This window comes from Salvelinus sp. IW2-2015, linkage group LG27 (genome assembly GCF_002910315.2).
Source record: "Salvelinus sp. IW2-2015 linkage group LG27, ASM291031v2, whole genome shotgun sequence".
Lineage (NCBI taxonomy): Eukaryota > Metazoa > Chordata > Actinopteri > Salmoniformes > Salmonidae > Salvelinus > Salvelinus sp. IW2-2015.
The window spans coordinates 13,790,678-13,817,618 of NC_036867.1; the positions used below are offsets into that span (position 1 = coordinate 13,790,678).

A 26,941-nucleotide genomic window follows, 5' to 3' on the forward strand; every position below is an offset into this window, starting at 1 on the left:
CAGACTCTGTTTATAAATTGCACACAAAAACTCTTGTACAGTGCATCAAGCCCATATGTGAACGGGTCAGTATAACTTTGTGATTTTTCCTCTGAAGTCTCAGAATTTGGGCGTGTCACTCCAACCGAACTCTATCTATAATAATCAGAACCCACTATGGAACAACAGTCGCTGTTGATCTCGTACGTCTTCGCCCATTAAAGAAACAGTAATATATACAAACCTGGTGTCTGTAAAGAGTGTCGGTAGGAGTGTTCCTGATCTGGAATCAAGCCCTCCCGTGCATAATTGGAACTCTTATTATGATCTAAAAGGTCAATTATCCTAGATTCAGCACTCACTGAGACTCAGTTCCAGTTAGCAGAGAGGACGTATTTGGGGTTGAAGGTGGCGCAGTAGAGTCATGGCAGTCAATTTGGCTGAGGAGACAGGGATTTACAGAGCCACACAAAAGCCAAGCTTTATAAATGAATTCCAAAAAGGCTAACAGTCGATCCTTGCTATTGTGGTGATGTTGTGACTGCTCGGACTCTCCTCAACACACACGACCACACACACACACACACACACACACACACACCACACACACACACACAACACACACACACACACACACACACACACACACACACACACACACACACCCACACACACACACCACACACAACTCTTTCACACCACACACACACCACACACACACACCACACACACCTCTCTCTCTCTCTCTCTCTTCTCTTTCACACACCACAACACACACAGCCCCTTTCACCAACCTGCTCTTGAATAAGTCATCTCATACCCTCCTTTGGTTCTGGTTAGCACTTGACTAGTTAGGACCCATTTCCATTTTTGTCGGTAACCTTCTAAGAAAACAAACAATGTCTTCTCACATTGCACATTAACCCAGAAAAAAAGACCCTCTCTCTCTCACACGCACATCGCTCGCACACCACACACACCACATTACACTCATGATTCCATGTGGCGGCCAAAGCAGCACCACCGGAGACCTGTCTCTGTATAATCTCTTTTGGGAACGCAGCGTTGGGTAGACAGGGCAGCGGGCTCTACCCACACCATGAGACCTGAGGTAGGGCTATGAGACCTCCACACCTCTAATCGCTCTCTCTCCTTCTTCCAACACCTCTAACGCTCTCTCTCCTGTCTTCCACCACTCTAACGCTCTCTCTCCTTAATTCCACACCTCTAAACGCTCTCTCTCCCTTTCTTCCACACCTCATAACGCTCTTCTCTCCCTTGCCTCCACACCTTCTAACGCTCTCTCCTTCTTCCACACCTCTAACGCTCTCTCTCCTTCCTCCAACCTATCTAACGCTCTACTCGTCCTTCCTCCACACCTCTAACGCTCTCTCCTTCTTCCACACCTCTAACGCTCTCTCTCCTTCTTCCAGACCTCTAACGCTCTCTCCTTCTTCCACACCTCTAACGTTCTCTCTCTCCTTCTTCCACACCTCTAACGCTCTCTCCTTCCTACACACTCTATCTCTCTTTCTCAAACACACAGCCACACTCGCTCTTTCTCCCTTTTTCTTTCTTTCTTTTTTCTCCCCTTCTCTCTTTCACACACTCTCCATCACTCCTCCTCTTTCCCTCTTCTAGTTCTCTCTCTGTCCGACTAGCAGTCGCTGCTCCAGAACAGCGTTGGTTGGTCCCACAGCCCCGCAGGCTCCACTAGCACCGCGGTGACTAATGTCCTGCCTTAGCTCAGACAATGAGTTTGGGACGGAGCCGGGAAAGTGTTGAGGAGGGAAAAAAACTGCCGGGCACCTTTGACAAATGGAACCCTTCGTACTCCCCTGCTCGCTGAGGGAGGCTTTACAAAGTCACGCGACACGGTGCGACACGCTCGGCGTCCTCCGAGGCACGGCTGGGACATGCGGAGCACCGAGGCTTCTGGGAAAGGGGAACATAATGAATTCTTTGGGAAGTCCAGCCCTGGCTTTTTTTTCTTCATGAATAAGATCTATTTCCAAAGCATGTCGACCTCTCTTAATAAAAACACCAGTCAGGCCTGGAATAGCCCAAGACGTTTTAGGGGCCCATATACAAGTTCATATTTCTGTTGCTCTATACATTTCCGAGGCCCACTTTTTTTCTCCCCAAGCCAAGCCTGTCGGAGTCAGTGTAGTGTCGGGGCCCGCCCTGAGGTTTCCTCTGGCAGGTAGGGGAGCCCCGATGACAGACCGTCATTAGAAACGGCTGGAGTCCCCCCCCCCGCTTTTCAAGGAACTAAAAACTCTTGGATCCCCCCCACCTCCCACTCCCTCCTCCGTTTTCCACCGCCCCCCCCCCGCCCCCCCCCCCCACCTCCCACCTTTCTCCCTTCAACCCTGCAAGGAACTGGGCTTTGTCTAAAAAATAAGCAAAGGAGAGGAATCCCCCTGCGCCCCCTCCAACCCCCGTTCCTCCTTGCTCCCTGCGGAGTATTGTTAAAACACAGCCCCCACTAGCTCCTTCTCTCTCCCTCTCTTTCTCTCTCTCCGAGGCCCAGCTCTTAAGACAGAGTGCTTTTGCATGAGAAAAAAACGATTAGTCTTCAAATGCCATCCAGACAAAAGAGGCCTCCTTTCAGGTCGGGCAAGAAATTTGCTCCGATAGTAGAGTTCCCCTTTTGTTTTTCTAAGATGAGGCATTTTTTGTCTTACAGGCAGGGGCTGTTAGCATTCACTTGCAGAGGAGGCCCCACTGGCCCCTAGAGAAGAGGAGGAACGGGGGTCAAATTCCCCGCAAAAGAGGACGGAAGTGAAGGAGAAGGGGAAAGGGGGAAAAGAGGGAAAGGAGGGGAAGAGGCACTCATTTAAACATGTTTGCAGAAGGGAGGGGGCAACTGGGCCTGAACTTTATTCAGGTATTAACCTTGGGATTGGCATTTGACATTCACACAATGTCCCCGTCCTCAATCTCGACCCCCAGGTTCCACTAAGACCCACGGGGCTCACTCACTAACGCAGATAACCAGGCCAGCATGGGGCACAGCAAATACAAAACACGTTAAAACAACTTCACCATTGTCATGTGTAGCAGAACAGTCTGAGCAATGCAACAGAATCATTCCAAACAGCTATTTATGAAATTTATATGAGAAATGATCTTTCTCATACAGACTTGGGGGGTGTACAAAAATGAACTCCCATTCAGTCCCAATCACAATAATCAGTGACCCTTCCCTTGCCTTCAATTGACCTCTCCCGCAGTAGTTCTGTGTGTGTGCGTGCATGCGCCTGTCTGAGCCTATCCAAGTGTGTGTGTGTGTGTCTTCGTGCAGCAGCCTGACGCATGGCTTTCCACACACACACACACACACACACACACACACACACACACACACACAGAGTGACAGATCATTGTTCACAGTGAGCTGGCCGCCTCATCTGTCCCCTGGCCGTCACCACACTCCCTGGACAACGACGGAGAGCAGGCCCCCTTACGGATGCCACAACTGGCTCGCATCAAGTCCCTGACACAATGCCACCTCTACAATAATAGACCAAAAACCCCTGGAAGTCGGGAACTACAACTCCACTGTCCGAGCTCAGCGTCTCAACTTTACACAGCCCACCACACCACAGGCAAATGGGGCCGCAGCTCACTTCACCTCTTGCTGCCACACTTCACACAGCAGCCGCAAAGACGCTTTTACAGCGGCTCAGGGCTAACAGCGGAGGAGACGAGCGCAGTCCAGCTCCATCGTCAGCCAGGCGCGACCTGCCGCCATTTGTACTCTGTTTGTACTCGAGTGTGTGAGAAAAGACAACGCAGGCGCCCGCTGACACGCACTGGGGTTCATGCAGGAGTCTGCTAGCGCTCATTCACTCCTGCATTCATCTTGTTTTTTATCTAGTAAATCATTTGTTTCTCTCTCTTTTCTCTCTCTTGTTCTCTGTTACTCTCTCTCTTTTCTCTCTCTTGTTCTCTGTTACTCTCTCTCTTGTTCTCTGTTACTCTCTCTCTTTTCTCTCTCTTGTTTTCTGTTACTCTCTCTCTCTTTTCTCTCTCATTCTCTGTTACTCTCTCTTTTTCTCTCTCTTGTTCTCTGTTACTCTCTCTTTTCTCTCTCTCTTGTTCTCTGTTACTCTCTCTTTTCTCTCTCTCTTGTTCTCTGTTACTCTCTCTCTCTCTTGTTCTCTGTTACTCTCTCTCTTTTCTCTCTCGTTCTCTGTTACTCTCTCTCTTTTCTCTCTCTCGTTCTCTGTTACTCTCTCTCTATCTCTCTCTCTTTCCCTCTCTCTCAGGGAAGATGGTTGACCAGGAAGCTGGTTGACCAGGCTAAATGGCAGGTCCAATCTGGGCTCCGGCGAGGCCAAAGCCCTGGAAAAGAAACGGCCACTCTGACTCTCAGCCTCTACGGCAGCTTGAGCTCTGCCCCCCCCCCCCCCATTTCTGAAAGAAGAACTACCGGCTACTTTGCTTGCACGCTCCTGTGTGCGGTTCCGTGCGTGTAAAACATGTCTAGAGGGGATATTTTATATTGAAGTGCGTTTGCATTTTAAAACATGCAGGTGGAGTCGGAGCACATTTGGAAGCCCATGTGTAGGGTGTGGATGTGGGGTTTATCTAAATGCATGTGTGTGTATAGGCATGTCATTACACTTGTCTCTCTCTCTCTCTGATCCCCCTTCATCAGATCAACCACCCCCTCCCCTCACTTTGCAAAAGACATGAGCCCAGTGAAAGGTGCCTTAAGTGGGGCTCCTTGAAGCAGGGAGTGGGGGGGGGGGTGAATGGGGTCCCGCTCTGGGACGCAGCTGGTGGAGGTGGAGGGAGCTGGGGGAGAAGGAACACATAGCATATTAAATCGGCCGGCAGAGGCTGGGTACGTCCATGCGGAGAGCTAGGAGAGCCAGATCTGAGGCATGCCCTGAAGGGATGGCTGGGCCTGGGGATTAGGAGAGCCAAGGAGAAGCCCTCGTGCTGCGCCACGCCGCACGCCTGCCTGCCCCCCTTCTTCTCTCCGCTCACACGCAAATGCATCCAGACACTTTGGCGTAGGCTACACTTGGCGGCGAACTGCCACAGCCCAAACTTTTTACAAGGAGGCGAAGGAGCCTCTCACTCATCACACATACACCTCCGTCTCCTGTCTCGCTGCCTTTTTCCCCCCTCAATATCTCTCTTTCTCTCTCCTGGACTTGTTCTCATTCCCCCCCCTCAACTGTGCCTTTTCGATTTTATGTCGATATATCAAAGTTCAGGATCATCAAAGTGAGGGAATCCTATTGGGGCCCGTCTATTCATGAAGCGGCTATACTCACACTTAGGGGAAAGATGGATAGGATAGCCATTGTGATACCATGTTTATTTATTTCTGCCAACATGCTCTGAATAGATGAGGTAACTGCACCTCTCCTCACCTGCTAATGTAAGCTGTGGTTTGTGGGATAGAAGTACTTAGCGCTCTGCTAAAGAGTTGTATGATAAACCTTTCGTCATATTGACACCCGTGACCGTCGAACGGCCCGTGAGTACCACAGCAGGAATCCCACCCCATATCTGCCTCATACCCAGGGATCCACACCACAACAAACCAAAAATGTGAATAAATGCTACAAAAAATGCCGTGGCCCTTATCTTTGATCAAAACAACTTCCCCTAAATGAACCTGGTAGAGTAATACACTTGCTACCTATGAGTGTGCCTTTGTAGATGCCCATTAGCACGTCATTAGGGCCTCATGCATACACACCTGATAACAGGTATTCTTCCTCTAGGATGTAAAATGGCCTAAGGACAGAGGCCTGCCTAGAACAGTGGATTTGCGGGCCAGGGCGAGGAGGAGGGGGCCTTGATTTAAGAGGGTAATAGAGTGTCATCATTGTGCATTAACATCTGCTTGTGTGACAGGTCCTATTTTGGGCAGGTTGGAGAGGTCACGGGTGCACTGCCTGGTGTTTTTGCAGCGGTGCATAATTGAATGTAAAGGTGTGCTAATATGGAGATAAAGGGCTGCTCTGCTTTCTGACGGGCTGAGGAAGGATAGGGGTTATCCGTGAGTTTCCTTCCCTATCCGTGGGACTGTGAGTTACAGATTCCCCCCTTCACCAGACAGGCACTGATTCATCTCCGCTGGTGGAGGGGAAAAAACAGGCTTCTTCTATGTGCCTTTTTTAAATACCAGATTATCATCTTAAACATTGTGTGTATTTATCACTGTTACTGAATCATTTATGACATGCAGTCCTTGTTTTGTAAAATTGCACCTGTTCAAGTGAAGCTGCAGCCCCTAGCTGGGCTCTGTTCAGTTCTGGAGACATTGTAAAACAGTAACGCCATACATATTTATAACACGGAGTTTGTTCATCAGATATCATTCATATTTAATATGATTAAATCATAAAATATCTCTGGCTCCATGCACATTATTATACACATGTACTTAGAGCCAATCTGTGGTTATTTCAGAGCATCATTTTCTCATGGAAAATATCTGCCATCCATTAAGGCTAAATAGAGCTCAAATTAATATAATGACATTTCATGTTGCTTTTGTGATCATTAAATCTGGAGGTAAGTAATCACACATTCTTCAGGAAAAATGCACTCTGTCAAAGAGATTTCTGTCGACAATCAATCACTACTATTGCGGTAAATCAAACTCAATAGCAAAAACCCAGAAATATATAAATTGTAGAATTCTTTTTAAGTCCATTGCATCCTCTGGAAATAAAATAACAGATTATAATTTAAAAATAAAATGCAGGTAGGCCTTATCGAATTGAGGTATAACATTAGGATTTGTGGAAGCCAAAAACGTTGTTCCTGTTGATTAAAAGGCAAAAATGCATTAATAAAAATGTCCTAGCTAGATAAGGATAACAATGCACTCTATTACTGTACCAAACAGATTATTTGATTATGAACAATAATCTATTGAGGTATTGCTAAAAGAAAGGTTTATATATTCCTTGATGTTCACACTTACCAAATATTATTTCAGCAAAATAGTTGAGCCGTTTCCTTTATCAATAAAATTATTATTCAGTAGGCTAGCCTAATAAGCATATGATTTCAAAAATAAGTGCATAATTTCGGCTCATGCAAACAAAAGTATGCATCAAAAAAAATAGATGTGTAAAAACAATCACTAAATTAAGTGGGTTATATGTTCTTGCAATGTATTTATTTATTTACAAATTACCACCTTAAGAATTGTGTAAAAAACACGCATGGCAAAAAATGTAAAAAAGTAGCACATGACAGATTTTTCATAAGGGCATTAAACTGGCATAGTCCAGTTCAGATGACCATGTTCTTAACCCGAGGGGGAAAAAAAGCTTTTTATCTGCACAAGCTCTTAAACTTCTATTGTTTTGCATTCAACTCTTACTGCTCGTTCTCAAGGCAGTTAGATCTCCGTTAATAATTTGCCAAGTGTCAAAGAAGGTTTGGCTGAGCCGTCACCGCACGGCTGAACGCCTCGAACCTTCGTCGTTTGTATAGCGGCGTGAAACCCGAGACACAAACGGTCCACCAGTCACTCACAGCGAATCCGACAAGCAGATAAAATGTGGAACAGCTGGCGTGGAGCAGAAGGAAAAGTTTAAAACAAATATCTCCACATGTGGAGGCGTGCTGCCATGATACATAACGGACCGAAAAGTACATACGCAGAAAACTCAATGGATAAAAGACTAAAAATTATAGGCCGAATAATTAGGCCTGATTATAATAAGGGCAATAAAATATTTGGGGGAAGTATCCAAATGTGCCCGCGCTAATATTAGTAGCATATCCTGTATTTCAACTCAGAAATTAAATGTTATATTTAGAACTTTTGTATTTAATTTGATATAACCCAGTCAAAATTCTACTATTGTCAAACTCGATAAAATGCTCATTATATAGGTCTGCAGGCCTGTTAAATCTTGAAGCTGTGCCTTGTAAAATAAATGTTGGCCTACTTGTATTCCAACATTCATATTTTGATTGTAGAAATAGAGACATCAGTGTTTGCATTAGATTGTTATCAGAATAGGCTATACTCGTTTCAGGAAAATGTTCCATACATTATAGTAATGCAGTCATAACTCATATTAGGCATAATGGATGAGACCGAATCGATAACAGGCACGACTTGGTAAAATCGCGCTGAAATATGATCACATGTAGGCCTAAATATGCATGCCCCGTGCGTTTCTTTAGGCAAAAGTCCAAAAAGTTTTGTGTCTGTAGTGGAAGTTCCCAAAGTTGTTTCAGCCCACACTTCTCAACAATGCAATTACTTTTGCATTACAGTGTTTACAAATAGAAAAGCTTCAACCTTCCATAAAATAACTTTAAACGCACTTTAACAACTATTGTGCTGAATTAACAGAGTTTCTATCACCTAAGAAATTACATCAGCAAAGTTGAGAAAATTTGCAATGGGTCAACTTGTAACTTTAAAGAATGTAGAAAACAACTAGAAAGCATCCAGGAAAATAAATAGTAATTTTGTGTGATAATATTTGTGAATAAGTTGAGTTTTCATACAATTGTATTATTTCATCACCACCCTCCGATGTGTAGACTTCTATGAAATTCCAGCTTATTTGAAACGTGATACCTCTGACAGTTTTTGAATAGACGTCGTGTTTTCTCCCTCAAAACTTTCAAAGCCAGCAAAGAGCAAAAGGTTCAAAAGAAACAGTTCACCATGCCTCGTCGTGTTTTTTGCACTTACGTGTTCGAAGGATGTTTCCCTCCAATAATTCTTGATATGTTCTGTCTTCTTCTCTTAAGTGAAGTATTTTTTCGCTTGTTGCAGATGTGCCTCTCGCGCTCTGGAGTTGCCTGTGAGACACCAACTCCAAAACCGCTCTCCCAGACTTTTCCTTCTTTTCCGCGTCTTTCTCCTTTTCACAGTTTTCTGAATAGAGCGAACACTGAACTAATACTGTGAGCCTCCCTGCATACCTGACGATGGCCGATGATGAACCTGTATGAATAAGACAACATAAGTGTTTACAAAAACGTGTGGACTGTTGTTATTACATTAAGTATGCTTTTCGAGGAGAAGAGGGCGAAGTGTAGTACTCCAGCTGCTCTTTCCCTCGCCTGACTCCTCCCTTCGGATCGGGCTCCCTCGCTCTCTACCTCCCTCTCTTTCTATTCTCCCCCGCTTCCCCTCCCTTTCTCTTCTCTGCTCCGGGCCGCAGTTTCCTGAGACGGTGTAGACATGGTTGGAACGAATGGACCGTTGTACACCACCAGTCCCATACAATTACAAGCATTGGCAAATACTAATATTTCACTTATACCAATACTCCTAAGGATGAAGTTTGTGATTTTGAGTGTCAGTGTTGTCTTGTTACTTATGATAGTTTCAACACCAGTGGCAGTGCACGAGCACAAGTGGCCCTATTAACGATTGGGTTTAGATCTTTTTCACAAACAATAAATAGAGCATGATAAATAAGCAGTATAAAGGATAAGTTGAGCATGGTTTATTTCAGTATGAGTTAATGTAATAAACCATACACACATTCTATAAATATGAACATTATATATATATTTATATATACACTGCTCAAAAAATTAAGGGAACACTTAAACAACACAATGTAACTCCAAGTCAATCACACTTCTGTGAAATCAAACTGTCCACTTAAGAAGCAACACTGATTGACAATAAATTTCACATGCTGTTGTGCAAATGGAATAGACAAAAGGTGGAAATTATAGGCAATTASCAAGACACCCCCAATAAAGGAGTGGTTCTGCAGGTGGTGACCACAGACCACTTCTCAGTTCCTATGCTTCCTGGCTGATGTTTTGGTCACTTTTGAATGCTGGCGGTGCTTTCACTCTAGTGGTAGCATGAGACYGAGTCTACAACCCACACAAGTGGCTCAGGTAGTGCAGCTCATCCAGGATGGCACATCAATGCGAGCTGTGGCAAGAAGGTTTGCTGTGTCTGTRAGCGTAGTGTCCAGAGCATGGAGGCGCTACCAGGAGACAGGCCAGTACATTAGGAGATGTGGAGGAGACCGTAGGAGGGCAACAACCATGCAGCAGGACCGCTACCTCCGCCTATGTGCAAGGAGGAGCACTGCCAGAGCCCTGCAAAATGACCTCCAGCAGGCCACAAATGAAGCAATACATCTATCCTTCTTTGGACTAGTTGAGTATCTGGAGGATCAGCATTTGTAGGTTCGATTAGAAACAAATAACTTTCTTCTGAAACTCATCAGTCTATTCTTGTTCTGAGAAATTAAGGCTATTCCATGCGAGAAATTGCCAAGAAACTGAAGATCTTGTACAACGTTGTGTACTACTCTCTTCACAGAACAGCGCAAACTGGCTCTAACCAGAATAGAAAGAGGAGTGGGAGGCCCCGGTGCACAACTGAGCAAGAGGACAAGTACATTAAAGTGTCTAGTTTGAGAAACAGACACCTCACAAGTCCTCAACTGGCAGCTTCATTAAATAGTATCCGCAAAACACCAGTCTCAACGTCAACAGTGAAGAGGCAACTTCGGGATGCAGGGATGCCTTCTAGGCAGAGTTGCAAAGAAAAAACCATATCTCAGACTGGCCAATAAAAAGAAAAGATTAAGATTGGCAAAAGAACACAGACACTGGACAGAGGAACTCTGCCTAGAAGGCCAGCATCCCGGAGTCGCCTCTTCACTGTTGACATTGAGATTGGTGTTTTGTGGGACAAAAAATAGACAAAAAAATTGCTTTTCTTTAAAAAACAAGGTAATTTCTAAGTGACCCCAAACTTTTGAACAGTATATACAGTGCCTTCGGAAAGTATTCAGACCCCTTGACTTTTTCCATATTTTGTTACTTTACAGCCTTATTCTAAAATGTATATTTTTTTTAACTACACACAATATCCCATAACGACAAAATCTAAAACTTGTTTATAGAAATTTTTACAAATGTATAAAAAAAAATATAAAAAAAATACATTATTACATAAGTATTCAGACCCTTTACTATGAGACTCGAAATTGAGCTCCGGTGCGTCCTGTTTTCATTGATCATCCTTGAGATGTTTCTACAGCTTGATTGGAGTCCACCTGTGGTAAATTCAATTGATTGGACATGATTTGGAAAGGCACACAGTTGACAGTATTTGTCAGAGCAAAAACCAAGCCATGAGTTCGAAGGAATTGTCCGTAGAGGTTCGAGACAGGATTGTGGCGAGGCACAGATCTGGGGAAAGGTACCAAATAAATTCTGCAGGATTGAAGGTCCCCAAAAAACACAGTGGCCTCCATCAATCTTAAATGGAAGAAGTTTGGAACCACCAAGACTCTTTCTAGAGCTGGCCGCCCAGCCAAACTGAGCAATCCTGGGAGAAGGGCCTTGTCAGGGATGTGACCAAGAACCCAATGGTCACTCTGACAGAGCTTTAGAGTTCCTCTGTGGAGACAGGAGAACCTTCCAGAAGGACCACCATCTCTGCAGCACTCTATCAATCAGGCATTTATGGTGGAGTGGCCAGACGGAAGCCACCCCTCAGTAAAAGGCAATTGACAGCCCGCTTGGAGTTTGCCAAAAGCCACCTAAAGACTCTCAGATCATGAGAAACAAGATTCTCTGGGCTGAGGAAACCAAGATTGAACTCTTTGGCCTGAATGCCAAGCGTCACATCTGGAGGAAACCTGGCACCATCCCTACGGTGAAGCATGGTGGTGGCAGCATCATGCTGTGGGGATATTTTTCAGCGGGAGGGACTTAGAGACTAGTCAGGATAGAGGGAAAGATGAACAGAGCAAGGTACAGAGAGATCCTTGATGAAAACCTGCTCTAGAGCGCTCAGGACCTCAGACCGGGACAAAGGATCACCTTCCAGCAGGACAATGACCCTAAGCACACAGCCAAGACAACGCAGGGGTGATTTCGGGACAAGTCTCTGAATGTCGTTGAGTGGCCCAGCCAGAGCCTGGACTTGAACCTGATCGAACATCTCTGGAGAGACCTGAAAATAGCTGTGCAGCAGCGCTCCCCATCCAACCTGACAGAGCTTGAGAGGATCTGCAGAGAAGAATGTGAGAAACTCCCCAAATAGAGGTGTGCCAAGCTTGTAGCATCATACCCAAGAAGACTTGAGGCTGTAATCGCTGCCAAAGCAGCTTCAACAAAGTACTAAGTAAAGGGTCTGAATACTCATGTAAATGTAACATTTCAGTTTTTAGTTTTTTTATACATTTGCTAAAATTTCCCAAAAATACTTTTTGCTTTGTCATTATGGTGTATTGTGGGTAGATTGATGAGGGGGAAAAAACTATTTAATCAATTTTAGAATAAGCCTGTAACCTAACAAAATGTGAAAAAGTCAAGGGGTCTGTATACTTTCCGAAGGCACTGTATATGTACAGTACCAGTCAAAAGTTTGGACACACCTACTCATTCAAGGGTTTTTCTATATTTTTACTATTTCCTACATTGTAGAAGAATAGTGAAGACATCAAAACTATTTTTTTTTAAACACATTTGGAATCATGTAGTAACCAAAAAAGTGTTAAACAAATCAAAATATATATTATATTTGAGATTCTCCGAAGTAGCCACACTTTGCCTTGATGACAGCTTTGCACACTCTTGGCGTTCTCTCAACCAGCTTCGTGCTGAAGCGTCATTCTTCCTGTGCTTTCTCTTGGAGTGTGGGGTGGCTTCGTGATCTACATTTCATTTATTCGGGTAAAGTTAAATTGGTATTTAAAATCCCATTCCCATATCTCTAACTAATTGAAATATATTTATGTTTACCATGAGATTCAGATAAGCCTAAAGTAGGCCTATGTATAACTGGGTCCCTCTTTACAGTAGGTAGGTAGTGTGTAATTGCAGAGAGTAGATAGCCTACGCATTGTTACATAGTAGCCTTCTTACAACAGTTTTACCTGTCTGTTTCATTACACATTCAACCTGAGAAACAACCAACTAACATAGGTCACTTGCTCTGGGTATTCCCCATATAAAGTCCCATTCACGTATGAGGGGGATTATGTGATAGGGAAACTGGAAAAGTGGTCCCCTGGGCCACAGCCTTCTGAATGAGACCTAATGTTACGGTAGGGAGGGGGAAAAGCTTTCCTGTTGGGTTAGGTGTGATCAATATACATAATCAATATGCACGGAAATGGTGTAGTAAAAGAGACGTACAGGGGTCTGTATCAATCAATGGAGAGGTGGGGGTTTGGCAAAAATCACCAATTATCATTTAAGCAGGATTTGACTGTGTGTGTGTGGTCTAGAGGTCATGTTGTCCAGTGGTCTATGGATGTGTCCCAAACAGTACCCTATTCTCCATATAGTGCACTACTTTTGCCCAGAGGGCTATGGGGGACATTTGTGACGCATCGTATGATCATTCTATTTAGGTGTCACAATAACAGAACATGTCACTGCTATGTTGTAGCAGTGGCACCCTGGCTCGGCCATTGCACTCTGGCCATGCTGACCCCTGCAAATTCCCCAAAGGTGGGAATCTTGACTGCATAAATTGTGTTAGTGGGGGACTGTGTCACGCTGTCCCCTGAGAGATACAAAAAGAAAAGATGCAGAATCATGGTCAAATCAATGCCCCGCTGTTGTTATTTTTTTTAAAGCTGTATCGCAGAGAGTGAGACCTCTGGTGTCTAGATAATTACGACTAGGTAATATTGACTAATCACTCTCGGGATCAATAGTGTGTCATACCCATAGACTTCCAGTCATTGCACTAACGCTAGTTAGCATTGGCTCACAAAAACGACCTCGAACTTCCTTCATACTGGACACAGAGACATACAAATGGTATCGACGAGTTCATCTGACTGGGGAAGTAGATCAAATCCAGAAGCATCCCTTTAACACTTTCAGATTTAAATGTAGGCCATTGATTTTGCTGTGTGTCTTACAGTGGACCTTTGACTGGGCATGCTTTGCTGTTGTCACTGTCACTGATTGGCCACTTCATGCTTCCTGCTTATAATTTTGTAGAATAGAATAGAATAGAATTAGTATTCCCAGAAGAAACTTCAGTTCGTACAATCTATGTTTACTTTGTAGTGCCCTCTATAAAGCTCTCATTGAACTGAATATTTTTTACCCTAAGTGTTGATGAAATGCACTATTGGATTACAGGGAAACTGTTGTACAGGCACAAGCTATCCCTGACCACATACATACAGTATACAGGAACACTTTTCTAATATTGATTTACACTCCCTCTTTGCCCTCAGAACAGCCTCAATTCGACGGGGCATGGACTCTGCAAGGTGTCGAAAGCGTTCCACAGGGATGCTGACCCATGTTGACTCCAATGATTCCCACAGTTGTGTCAATTCTTGATACACACAGGAAACTGTTGAGCGTGAAAAAAAACAGCAGTATTGCAGTTCTTGACACAAACCGGTGTGCCTGGCACCTACTACCATACCCCTTTCAAAGGCACTTAAATCTTTTGTCTTGCCCATTCACACTCTGAATGGCCCACATACACAATCCATGTCTCAGTTGTCTCAAGGCTTAAGAATCCTTCTTTTAGCTGTCTCCTCCCCTTCATCTACACTGATTGAAGTGGATTTAACAAGTGACATCAGTAAGGGATCATAGCTTTCACCTGCATTCACCTGGTCAGTCTATGTCATGGAAAGAGCAGGTGTCCTTAATGTTTTGTACACTCAGTGTATATCATAAGGCCTATCTTTGATGGCTTAGTTTTACCCTAACACAGTTTTGTTAGGAAACTCCTGGTTTACAAGCCACATCAGGCTTTCAAGTCATATTATGCTGGTTTGCAAAGTGATGTGTAATATTGGAATCCAACCATAGTTAGGATATCCAACAGATTGAATTTTTATTCACCCGCAACCTGCATTCAGAATGACTGTCAGGTTTAGGAAAGTTGATAAGAAGACTACCTAAACCATTTAAACTGAGACAACCATCTCAGTAACAGGTGCAATACATCTAAAATAAATGTATGTTATTTATCTTTGTGTATCATAAAATTTAAGTTTTCAGACCCTTTGACTTTTTCACATTTTGTTAGGTTACAGCCTTATTCTAAAATTGATTAAATTGTTGTTGTTTTTATCATCAATCTACACACAATTACCCATAATGACAAAGAAACAAACGGTTTTTAGAAATGTTTGCAAATCTATAAAAACAACAACTGAAATATCACATTTACAAAAGTATTCAGACCCTTTACTCTGTACTTTGTTGAAGCACTTTTGGTCGCAATTACAGCCTCAAGCCTTCTTGGGTATAACGCTACAAGCTTGGCACACTTTTATTTAGGGAGGGTCTCCCATTCTTCTCTGCAGATCCTCTTAAGCTCTGTCAGGTTAGAAAGGGAGCGTTGCTGCACAGCTATTTTCAGGTCTCTCCAGAGATGTTCAATTGGGTTCAAGTCCGGGCTCTGGCGGGGCCACTCAAGGACATTCAGAGACTTGTCCCGAAATCACCCCTGCGTTGTCTTGGCTGTGTGCTTAGGGTCGTTGACCTGTGGTAATATGATACTTTACATCAGTCTGAGGTCCTGAGCGCTCTGGAGCAGGTTTTCATCAAGGATCTCTCTGTACTTTGCTCTGTTCATCTTTGCCTCCATCCTGTCTAGTCTCCCAGTCCCTGCCGCTGAAAAACATCCCCACAGCATGATGCTGCCACCACCATGCTTCACCATAGTGATGGTGCCAGGTTTTCTACTGATGTGACGCATGGCATTAAGGCCAAAGAGTTCAATCTTGGTTTCATCAGACCAGAAAATCTTATATCTCATTGTCTGAGAATCTTTTGGTGACTTTTGGCAAACTCCAAGCAGGCTGTCATGTACCTTTTACTGAGGAGTGGCTTCCGTCTGGTCACTCTACCATAAAGGCCTGATTGGTGGAATGCTGCAGAGATGGTTGTCCTTCTGAAAGTTTATCCCATCTCCACAGAGGCACTCTAGAGCTCTGTCAGAGTGACCATCAGGTTCTTGGTCACCTCCCTGACCAAGGTCCTTTCCCCCAATTTCTTAGTTTGGCCAGCTCTAGGAAGAGTCTTGGTGGTTCCAAACTTCTTCCATTTAAGAATGACAGAGGCCACTGTGTTCTTGGGGACCTTCAATGCTGCAGACCCTTTTTGGTACCCTTCCCCAGATCCGAGCCTCGACAAAATCCAGTTTCGGACCCCCACAGACAATTCCTTTGACCTCATGGCTTGGGTTTTGCTCTGACATGCACTGTCAACTGTGGGACCTTATATAGACAGGTGTGTGCTTTTCTAAATCATGTCTATTTAATTGAATTTACCACAAGTGGACTCCAATCAAGTTGTAGAAACATCTCAAGGATGATCAATGGAAACAGGATGCACCTGAGCTCAATTTTGAGTCTCATAGCAAAAGGTCTGAATATTAATGTAAATAAGGTTCATTTTAAAAATATATTTACATTTGCAAAAATGTTTAAAAACATGTTTTCGATTTTGTCATTATGGGATATTGTGTGTAGATTGCTAAGGATTTTTTGTAATATTGTAACGGCTGTCGTCTTCCTCCTCATCTGAGGAGGAGAAGTTTGAAGGATCAGAGGACCAATGCGCAGCGTGGTAATTGTTCATCTTATTTAATGAAGTGAACAACTCAAAATACAAAAACAACAAAGTGAAAACCGAAACAGTTCTATTTGGTGCAGACACACAAAGACTGAAGACAACCACCCACAAAACCCAACAGAAAACAGGCTACCTAAATATGGTTCCCAATCAGGGACAACGAATGACAGCTGCCTCTGATTGAGAACCATATCACGCCAAACACAGAAAACCAACACAGAAATAGAAAACATAGATTACCCACCCAACTCACGCCCTGACCACACTAAAACAAAGAAAATACAAAAGAACTATGGTCAGAACGTGACAAATACATTTTAGAATAAGGCTGTAACTTAGCAAAATGTGGAAAAAGTCAAGGTTCCTAAATACTTTCCGAAGGCAATGTACACAGGTATTAAAAACAATCCTAAAACATCTACCTGCAGTAGAGCATGCTGGGAAATATGATAATGATGGGTATGATTTCAATGGAACTGTTTTACTCTCCACAGTGTAAACAATAACTCTGGTTATTAACTCCAACACTGGGGGTTATTTTACACCACTGAGTGTTAATTTCACTCTTACATTTCACTCTTACTTAACTCCTGAATCAACACTAGAAATGTTAAACTGTAAAAAGAAAAATTCTAATAATAATAATAAAATACTGCATAGTTTCCTAGGAACGCGAAGCGAGGCGACCATCTCTGTTGGCGCCGGAAGAAAAGTGGGAAATTTGATTTGATTTGATTTTTGAACTGTTAAACTGAAAAATCAACACTGGCCAATTTACTGTGCACGAGTCATTCTCCTGTCTGTTTGTGAAAGCTTGTGCTTATCTGACCCAGACTACATCGAGATAAAGTCCTTGTTATATGAGTCTCTCAAAGAGAATCCTAGGAGCGGGGGAGGACAGGGGAGACAGTGAGGGGGGAAGGAGTGATGGAGGGAGGTGGGGGTGCACATGGACATCAGTGGGGTTAGCAGCTCCCGAAAGTATTTCATCAAAGAGGGCTAGGATCCTAGGGATTGAGATTCAGCCTGGAGGCAAGTAACCGATGGTCTCCCAAGAACATATTCCAAAGTAGAACTCAGAGAGCCAAAGCACACATCAAAAGCACCTCTGGAGCCAAAGCCATTCTGGAGGAGAAAGAAAGGGGTACCGGTCCCTACTTGGCATCCTCTAAGCCCCAGATCTCACCCCAATAAAGGAGGAACTACTGTTTGTTCCAGACCTGAGATCTACTGCAGTCAGAGAGGTGCACACCAAGGCAGGCAGGCAACACAAGCACACACACACACAAACAATAATACAGTATACAGTCTCACATGACAAACAAACAAAGGCTACACATATTGTATTCATTTCTGAGACATTCTTGTACTGTAATAGTGTTATACTAAACAATATGTTATGAACTGTATGCATTTGTTTGTCTTCAGCTACACACTGATTGAGACATGACAACAAATACGTATTGTAATACTGGAATAGTCTTTTTCCAAAAGGTAATTTCATGATCTCAATGAAATATCATGCAATGGCCTGTAATGTCTACATTACACAAGTAACATAAATGCAGTACTTGGCAATATGGAGTGTGTTGAATTTCTCTCTCTAATTCTATCCCATTGGACAGATGTCACAGTGAAATGGATATGTCAGCAGAAAGCATATGATATCCATCCAGATGTGACCTTTAGCATAGCATTGGACATGTCCCAGTGACGTGTCCCAAATGGCACCCTATTCCCTACATAGTGCACTACTTGGCCCGGGTCGAAAGTAGTGGACTATACAGGGAATAGGGTGCCATTTGGGATGCAGGCCCAGAGAATGGCAGACTTGTTCAGTGAGTTGTGCCGTTGAGAGCCGCATGCCGTCTCTTCTCGAGTTAACACCAACGGTTTCAGGTCAAGAAGCAGTTTTTATTCCTTTTGGACCAATATCGTGTATGTTTCAAAGCTTCCATTTAATGTATAAGACAATACATTTGTAATACTCTCTTAATTACAGCTTTGTTAAGTCAAGATCTGACTAAAACGTCTCACTGACATCCTATGCTGTGACTCATTTGGCATTATTTCCCACCGCTATCAATGAATAGAGAGGCGGCCTTTACTGTTTATTTGAGCCCCACTTGTTTGTGTAGCACATGGGGATGTGTGAACCTTACTTATCAGCCTGAAGTGTCGTCACTTGTGCCGCCAAACATTTTGGTGGAGCAGACAGGTAAGATGCTTCGAATGGGGCGGTCACGTGTGCCAGCAAGGCAGAGGTCCTGGGGTTCGAGCCTCGTTGTGAGCCGAATCAGGAGGAAATGGTGCTACTCTATTAAATAACACTACTCCATTATAGTTCATGACCAGGCAGAAAACAGACTAGGGCTACCTGGCCCAGTGGCCCCTGTTTCCCAGTGTGTCAGGGGACAGAGCTACTGAGGGGCAAATAAACACGCCACAAAGGACCACTTTACTGACCACTAATCTACTCCTGAAGAGAGCATTAGGCCTCATCCATCCTAAAGCTGTATACACAGGGTTCAAGTGCTCCTCCGCACACAGACACACATACACACAATGAGGCTCACAGCCATCCGCTAAACCAAAGAACAAACAGGGAACACACCACTGAGATAAAGCCTCTCTCTCGCCTCTCTCATTCTATCTCTCCTCCTTCCTTCTCTCTCTCGCTGCTCTCCTGACTCCCTCTGTGCCTGCTGGAGGTATATCGGGTGTCTATGAGTGTTCCATTAGCATGCATGACTGATAACAGGCGCTCAGTCGCTCCCCCCCCCCCCGCCCTTATAATCGGAGAGAGGGATATTTGCAGAGTTATTTAGAATCTGTCAAAAATAATAAACGCAAAACTATATCCACTTCGGCTATTTAAGCAATTTCCCTGTGATAACGTCCCGAGGGGATCTCATGCGGCTTCCAAATGACGACATAATGAAACGACGACGCCTGCACCCCCTTATCAGGGTGGATTAAAAGGGAATAATGAAAGTGAGGGGGTTTGGAGCCTTGTGTGGCATTAATATGATTATCTAATGGACTCCAATGGAAAAGCATGTTAATTCCACTTAAACGCAAGACCTTTCCCAGCCCTATCTCCTCCTGGCTCCTCTGAAGTAGTTCTCCTTCCCTTCTCGCCCTCTCTCTCACTCTCTCCCTCCTTTCCTCTCTTCTCTCCTTTATGTTGTAATAGTCTCATCTCTCCTCAGCAGAAGTCATTATGTGTACGAAGGGCGAACGTGTGAGAGTTTAGCATTTAATCCCCCTAGTTTTTTCACCGTCTTTTCTTTCTTTGGGCCTGATTGGAGTGTGTGATGCCCTCTCTTAATTTTCAGACAAAAGCTCTCAAGGCGGTTAACAATATTCAGAATTGTTCTCCGTGCATGTACATCCTCGCTGTTGCTGAAAGAATGTGGGTCACTTTCCGACAAACTCAAATCAAACTTTTGGAGCCACCATTGGAAATCGTGTTACACGCTCCCTGATATTAGGCTAAGTAAGTAAAGATTTGACTATTGGGTCAGAAAGGTATTCTTTCGCTTTGCTGAGGAGAGTGCATACTTCAACTCTGACATGATGACAAAGTTGGCAAAGTCAAAGTTCAAGTGAACAGTTCTTCCTCTACACACTAAATAAGGATATGTACGCTGGCTAAATGTTGACAGGAAATTGACGACACAGTACAGTGGGGCAAAAAAGTATTTAGTCAGCCACCAATTGTGCAAGTTCTCCCACTTAAAAAGATGAGAGAGGCCTGTAATTTTCATCATAGGTACACTTCAAATATGACAGACAAAATTAGGAAATAAAATCCAGAAAATCACATTGTAGGATTTTTTATGAATTTATTTGCAAATTATGGTGGAAAATAAGTATTTGGTCAATAACAAAAGTTTAACAAAATCCTGCAGTGCCAGACTTGTCCCCCTGCTTAAGCCAGTACATGTCCAGGCCCGTCTGAAGTTTGCTAGAGAGCATTTGGATGATCCAGAAGAAGATTGGGAGAATGTCATATGGTCAGATGAAACCAAAATAGAACTTTTTGGTAAAAACTCAACTCGTCGTGTTTGGAGGACAAAGAATGCTGAGTTGCATCCAAAGAACACCATACCTACTGTGAAGCATGGGGGTGGAAACATCATGCTTTGGGGCTGTTTTTCTGCAAAGGGACCAGGACGACTGATCCGTGTAAAGGAKAGAATGAATGGGGCCATGTATCGTGAGATTTTGAGTGAAAACCTCCTTCCATCAGCAAGGGCATTGAAGATGAAACGTGGCTGGGTCTTTCAGCATGACAATGATCCCAAACACACCGCCCGGGCAACGAAGGAGTGGCTTCGTAAGAAGCATTTCAAGGTCCTGGAGTGGCCTAGCCAGTCTCCAGATCTCAACCCCATAGAAAATCTTTGGAGGGAGTTGAAAGTCCGTGTTGCCCAGCAACAGCCCCAAAACATCACTGCTCTAGAGGAGATCTGCATGGAGGAATGGGCCAAAATACCAGCAACAGTGTGTGAAAACCTTGTGAAGACTTACAGAAAACGTTTGACCTCTGTCATTGCCAACAAAGGGTATATAACAAAGTATTGAGATAAACTTTTGTTATTGACCAAATACTTATTTTCCACCATAATTTGCAAATAAATTCATAAAAATCCTACAATGTGATTTTCTGGATTTCTTTTTCTAATTTTGTCTGTCATAGTTGAAGTGTACCTATGATGAAAATTACAGGCCTCTCTCATCTTTTTAAGTGGGAGAACTTGCACAATTGGTGGCTGACTAAATACTTTTTTGCCCCACTGTATGTATCCTAGCCATTTGAAGGGCTGTAAGCCTTTTGTTATCAGACACACAAACAAACTGTAAATGTACTGGCTAATAGTCATTGGAGAAGATTAGCTAAAAAAAAACTCTCTCCTTTTGATCCCAAAACAAGATGGCCGACCAACCTTATCACCTCGTCAAGGGGGCCATCCATCACATTAAGGACCATTAGGACCAATAAGACTCCTTCAACTGATAGCCCACTCCATTCTCCTCCAGTAACAGCAGCAGCAATGTGGAACAGACCACTACACACACTACACACATCCTGAAAGCAGACAGAGATCCCACAGGATACAGTTAAAAAAGAGAAACATCAATATTTCAAACTACTCTCTTTTTCTGGTCCACATCAAAGCTTTCCGCTCCCATTGAAATCCTACAGGTAGTGATAGAGCTCTATTTGTTTTTTCTCCTCCGGTACAGCTGTAGAGACCACAGAGATTCCCCCGCTCTCCTTTAGAAAACCTCTCGGTTACACTGTTCGTCTGTCTCGTGGTTTATCGCCTCGCGTTTTGGAAGAAGAAGTGCATAGGGGAGGGCTGGAATTAGAAAGGAGAAGACATACTAGGGACATCTAGGGGAATAGTTGAATCTCCTCAATGTTGCCGGATAGCCTGTAAATACTGCATGTAACGTGATGTTAGTTTGACTTTGAAGGGCTCTGTGTCCTATGTGGGAGTGACCGTGGAGAGCTCTCGACAAAAGGATCGAATGAAAGAGCATGGTACAGAACCTTAACTGTACATTGAGCACTGTATTACAGTAGGCCTTTCATATTATTGCCTGTACATTGATGTCTAAGCTCATCTCTGATTCACACTTACATATGCACATTCACAACAGTCCATATACGACACAAGAGACTCAGTTTAGTGAATCAGTTCAAAGTAGAGAACATGTCTGAATTTGCACTCTTGCATAAACAAAGGATTCTTGGAATCAGAAATCACATCAAAAAGGCCTTTAATTTTAAATGAATCAGAAATGCAGGGAAACGATCGTTCGACAGACAATCCACGAAGAGGAACCATCTGACATGCCAAACCTGTCAGGGGAATGTACAACCCCTGGGAGAGCTCCCTAGCTGGAGGAGGAGGAGGAGGAGCATTGATAATTGGTTGTTGGAGGAGATTTGTACACAGCAAATTGGCCTGTGTTACCTAGTGTTCATTTTTCTGTGTATTATTTCTAGTGTTAAAACTTGAAATTTGAAACTTAATCTTATGCTACAAAAAGACAGCATACATTTTTCGAAACAAATCTTTAGGTTTCAGGTTCTCTTTATTCGCAACAAAGAAAGAAAGTGAAAGACAAAACAGTACAGGGCCAAACAGGTTATATACTGCCTGTTTGGCCCTGTCCAGGGGTATCGTCGGACGGGGCCACAGTGTCTCCCGACCACTCTTGTCTCAGCCTTCAGTATTTATGCTGCAATAGTTTATGTGTCGGGGGGCTAGAGTCAGTCTGTTATATCTGGAGTATTTCTCCTGTCTTAGCCGGTGTCCTAAGTATGCTCCCTCTAATTCTCTCTCTTTTTCTCTCTTTCTCCTTCTCCTTCTCTCTCTATTTCTCTCTCTCTTTCTCTCGCAGGATCTAAGCCCTAGGACCATGCCTCTGGACTACCTGGCCTGATGACTCCTTGCTGTCCCCAGTCCACCTGGTCGTGCTGCTGCTCCAGTTTCAACTGTTCTGCCTGCGGCTATGGAACCCTGACCTGTTCACCGGACGTGCTACCTTGTCACGGACCTGCTGTTTTGGACTCTCGCTCTCTACCGCACCTGCTGTCTCTAACTCTGAATGATCGGCTATGAAAAGCCACCTGACATTTACTCCTGAGGTGCTGACCTGTTGCACCTTCGACAACCACTGTGATTATTATTATCTGACCCTGCTGGTCATCTATGAACATTTGAACATTTTGGCCATGTACTGTTATAATCTCCACCCGGCACACCCAGAAGAGGACTGGCCACCCATCAGAGCCTGGTTCTTCTCTAGGTTTCTTCCTAGGTTCCGGCCTTCTAGCCACCGTGCTTCTACATCTGCATTGCTTGCTGTTTGGGGTATTAGGCTGGGTTTCTGTACAGCACTTTGTGACATCGGCTGATGTAAAAAGGGCTTTATAAATACATTTGATTGATTGATAAACTGGTCAAAACGGTGTGCAGGTGAGGTCGGAAGCCCAAAAGGCGTGTTATGAAAACCACACCACAAATATAAGTACAAAAAAAAAGGTGTTTGTGTGTGTGTGTGTGTGTGTGTGTGTGTGTGTTGTGTTGTGTGTGGTGTGGTGTGTGTGTGTGTGTGGTGTGTGTGTGTGTGTGTGTGGTTGTGTGTGTGTTTGTGTGTGGTGTGGTGTTGTGTGTGTGTGTGTGTGTGTGTGTGTGTGTGTGAGAGAGAGAGAGAGTTAGTCTACATGGAGGAAAATCATGGGTAGTTAGGTTCATCAGGCTGACCCCCAGTTTTCACTTGAAATTGTTGAGGGATGATGATGTTTTGGCAATGTGAAGATAAGAATTCCAGAGTATGGTACCTCTGTATCTGATACAGAATTGACTATGTGAGGTGCGGCAGTGGGGAGGGTAAAGGTTGTCGCAGTGTCTTGTAGATCTATTTCAGAATTAACATGGAAGAATCCAAAATCCAAAATCCATTTAGTTAGATTTATTGCACCCGTTACTGAAATGGTTGTTCCAGTTTAAATGATTTAGGTAGTCTCCTTTATCAATGTTCCTAACCCTGACAGTCATTCTGAATGCAGATTGAGGGTGAATAAAAATTCCAACTATTGGATGTCCTAACTCTGGCTGGATTGCAATAGGAAATATACATTTGTGATTTGCAGGCCTGATGTGGCCTGTAAACCAGGAGGTTCCCAACACCACTGTGTTAGGGTAAAACTTGGCCTTCAAATTAAGACCTTATGATATACTGTATGTAAAGTATTGGCATAAAGTTTCATTTTAATGATAACATTTAGTGATGGGTCGTTTGCGAATGAGTTGGCTCTAAGAGCCGGCTCTTGTAGGTGAACGTTGGGAGCCGGCTCGCTTATCTAAAGAGGCGAATCTATTTTTTAGATATTTAGATTTTAGATATGAATAATCAAAAGGTTTAAATGAATAGAATTAACTAATTCAATGAACGAAAAAAATAAAAATAAAAATATAGGCCTAAATGCTCAGACTAACAGCCTCACCTGTTGTTCCTGTCAATCAGACACGCAGTGTCAACCAATAAACCAAAGATGCGTGAGGGAGGGCCGAGCCAACTCACTCACAGTCACACACTTAGCAGCCGGGGAGAGAGAGGAAGGACAACTGTGAAGACAACAGCTGGAAAATGAGTCGGAAGCACAGTAGCATTTGGATGCATTTTAATAATGTAGACAATGTTAGAGCACAGTGTAGAATTTGCCAAAACAAAATCTCATATAAAGCCGGATCTACGCACAACCTACACCGGCATCTGCGAACTGTGCAACCAACTGTGAAGTTAGCTGTAGCGCAGCTTCGAGAAACTAGCGGGCCTGCTAGTGATAGTGGTGGAGCCAGCACCTCCACACGTGGAGATGTATCCACTCAGTCAAGTAGGACTACTTTGTACCCACAGCAACGCAGTCTTCTATGGACCAGTTTATGCCAAAGTCAAACTCTGTAGCAAAACCATGCCAAATTGATATTGCATTGGCTAAAATGATTCCACCAATTTCCAACCATTTTCGATCGTGGAGGACAGAGGTATTAGAAATTATAGCAATAATCTAAATCCAATGTACACAATTCCATGCAGGAAAACCCTTTCAAAATCACAGTCTAGCTGTCTTCTGGACTGCTTTGAGTTCAGCGACAGACACCACTCAGAGAACTTGGCAGAGGAACTGTTGAGAGTGGCCAAAGAATGGCAAGTAGATGGAAAAGTGGTCTGTTGTGTTAGCGACCATGCAGCTAACGTAACCAAAGCCATGAAAATGTTCAAATGGACCCATCATCCATGTCTTGCTCACACAATCAACCTGATTGTAAGAGATGCTCTGAAGGTGATGAAGCCCACTGTGGACAAAGTGAAAGCAGCTGTGGAATACTTCCACAGGAGCACAGTAGGTGCTGAAAAACTAAAGTCTACACAATGCCAGATGGCGATGCCTGAGCTGAGGCCTAAACAAGACTGCACTACAAGGTGGAATTCAACATTTTATATGTTGAAGCGGTTTCTTGAGTCAAAGGATGCCATCATCTACCCTGGCCATTGTCAATGCACCTGTTGATGCTCTGACCCAAGAGGAATGAGAGGTGGTGGAGGTGGTGTGCAGAGTCCTGGAACCCTTTGAGCAGGTCACTGTGGAGATCAGTGGAGAGAGGTACAGTAAGCAGTTATTACTACATCATTATTTAATCCAGTATTATATATGTATATGAGCAGTAGATGAGAATGTAGTATCAGTAGACAAAACATGAACCTGAACTAATAAGTTACTGTTCTCTCTTTTCAGCTATGTGACAGCCTCAAAAATGACACTCCTGTGTAAGGGTCTGTAGCAAATCACAGCCAGCTGCCAGAGAGAAGCAAATGTAACCACAGGACATGTGACAGAGTTGATGGACACCCTATGTTCATCAATGGACAGAAGGTTCCACAGAATGGAATATAATCACGTGCTATCAGAAACCGCTGCACTTGACCCCAGGTTTAAGAAGTTAGCCTTTAGTGATGCCAGAGCAATGCCAGATCAATCAGTGATGCCAGCGCAAACTCCCTTATTGAAATCCTTAGGAGTGAAAATGAACAAATTCTCTGTCACTAACAAATACAGTCATGGGTTGTAACTCCAGAGATATTACAGAAAAAGGAGATAGGAATCCCATTGGGAAATAAATGGAGAAACTTAAAACACCCCACCCAACAGACTGTCGACCAATTGTGTTCAGGTTGTCATGCTGTGTCACGCAGTTGCTAAGCTAATCGTCACTCAATCCCTTCGAAAAAGTCAGGGTATGAGTCAATAAACCTGCCTATTTTTCTCGAAAGTACGTAATGACAAAGCTATACAATATTACAGAGAATAAGTGAATTATCTCACATCTCGGAAAAGATTTGCAATGTTGAACTTCTTGTTCACAAAATTCATGCTAATGTTGGGTTTTTGAGCTGGCGCCCAATTGACTCCCATTCATTACTTGAAGGAGAGCTCTCATTGTCCCAGAATTGCCCAGAATGCACCACGCGGCCCATTGACGACACATGTGCAACGTACACAATGGGCGCTAATACGATTCCAATGGAGTTTCCTATCTCCTCAAAAGTATCTCTGGAAATTCTACAATTCACTCGAAATGGCAAGGCACACTGGGAAATGATAGTGGAGGCGTGGCTTAGTGAGTGGCTTTCAATTATTTTTGGCCACCCGTGAATGGAAGTGTTGTATCCGTTTAGGTGGGCTATGGTTATATTAATTCAAATTTGTGCATGTCTGCAGACAATTCTGCAGGAGAAATAAAGGCTTGTAAATATTATTGTAATGTCCTTAACTTGACACTGAAACATATTATATAAAAATGCTATAAAT

The 26,941-nt window shown here is 43.6% G+C and overlaps 1 protein-coding gene across 1 annotated transcript in view; it reads right to left on the reverse strand.

The window, feature by feature from the left end:
• LOC111953336 (transcriptional activator GLI3-like) overlaps positions 1 to 9,044 on the reverse strand; it is a 151,443-nt gene extending 142,399 nt beyond the window's left edge. Inside the window, 1 exon segment of the mRNA XM_070435400.1 lies at positions 8,681 to 9,044. The gene's annotated coding sequence lies outside the window, so the exon portion shown is untranslated.
• Positions 9,045 to 26,941: the final 17,897 nt, after the last annotated feature.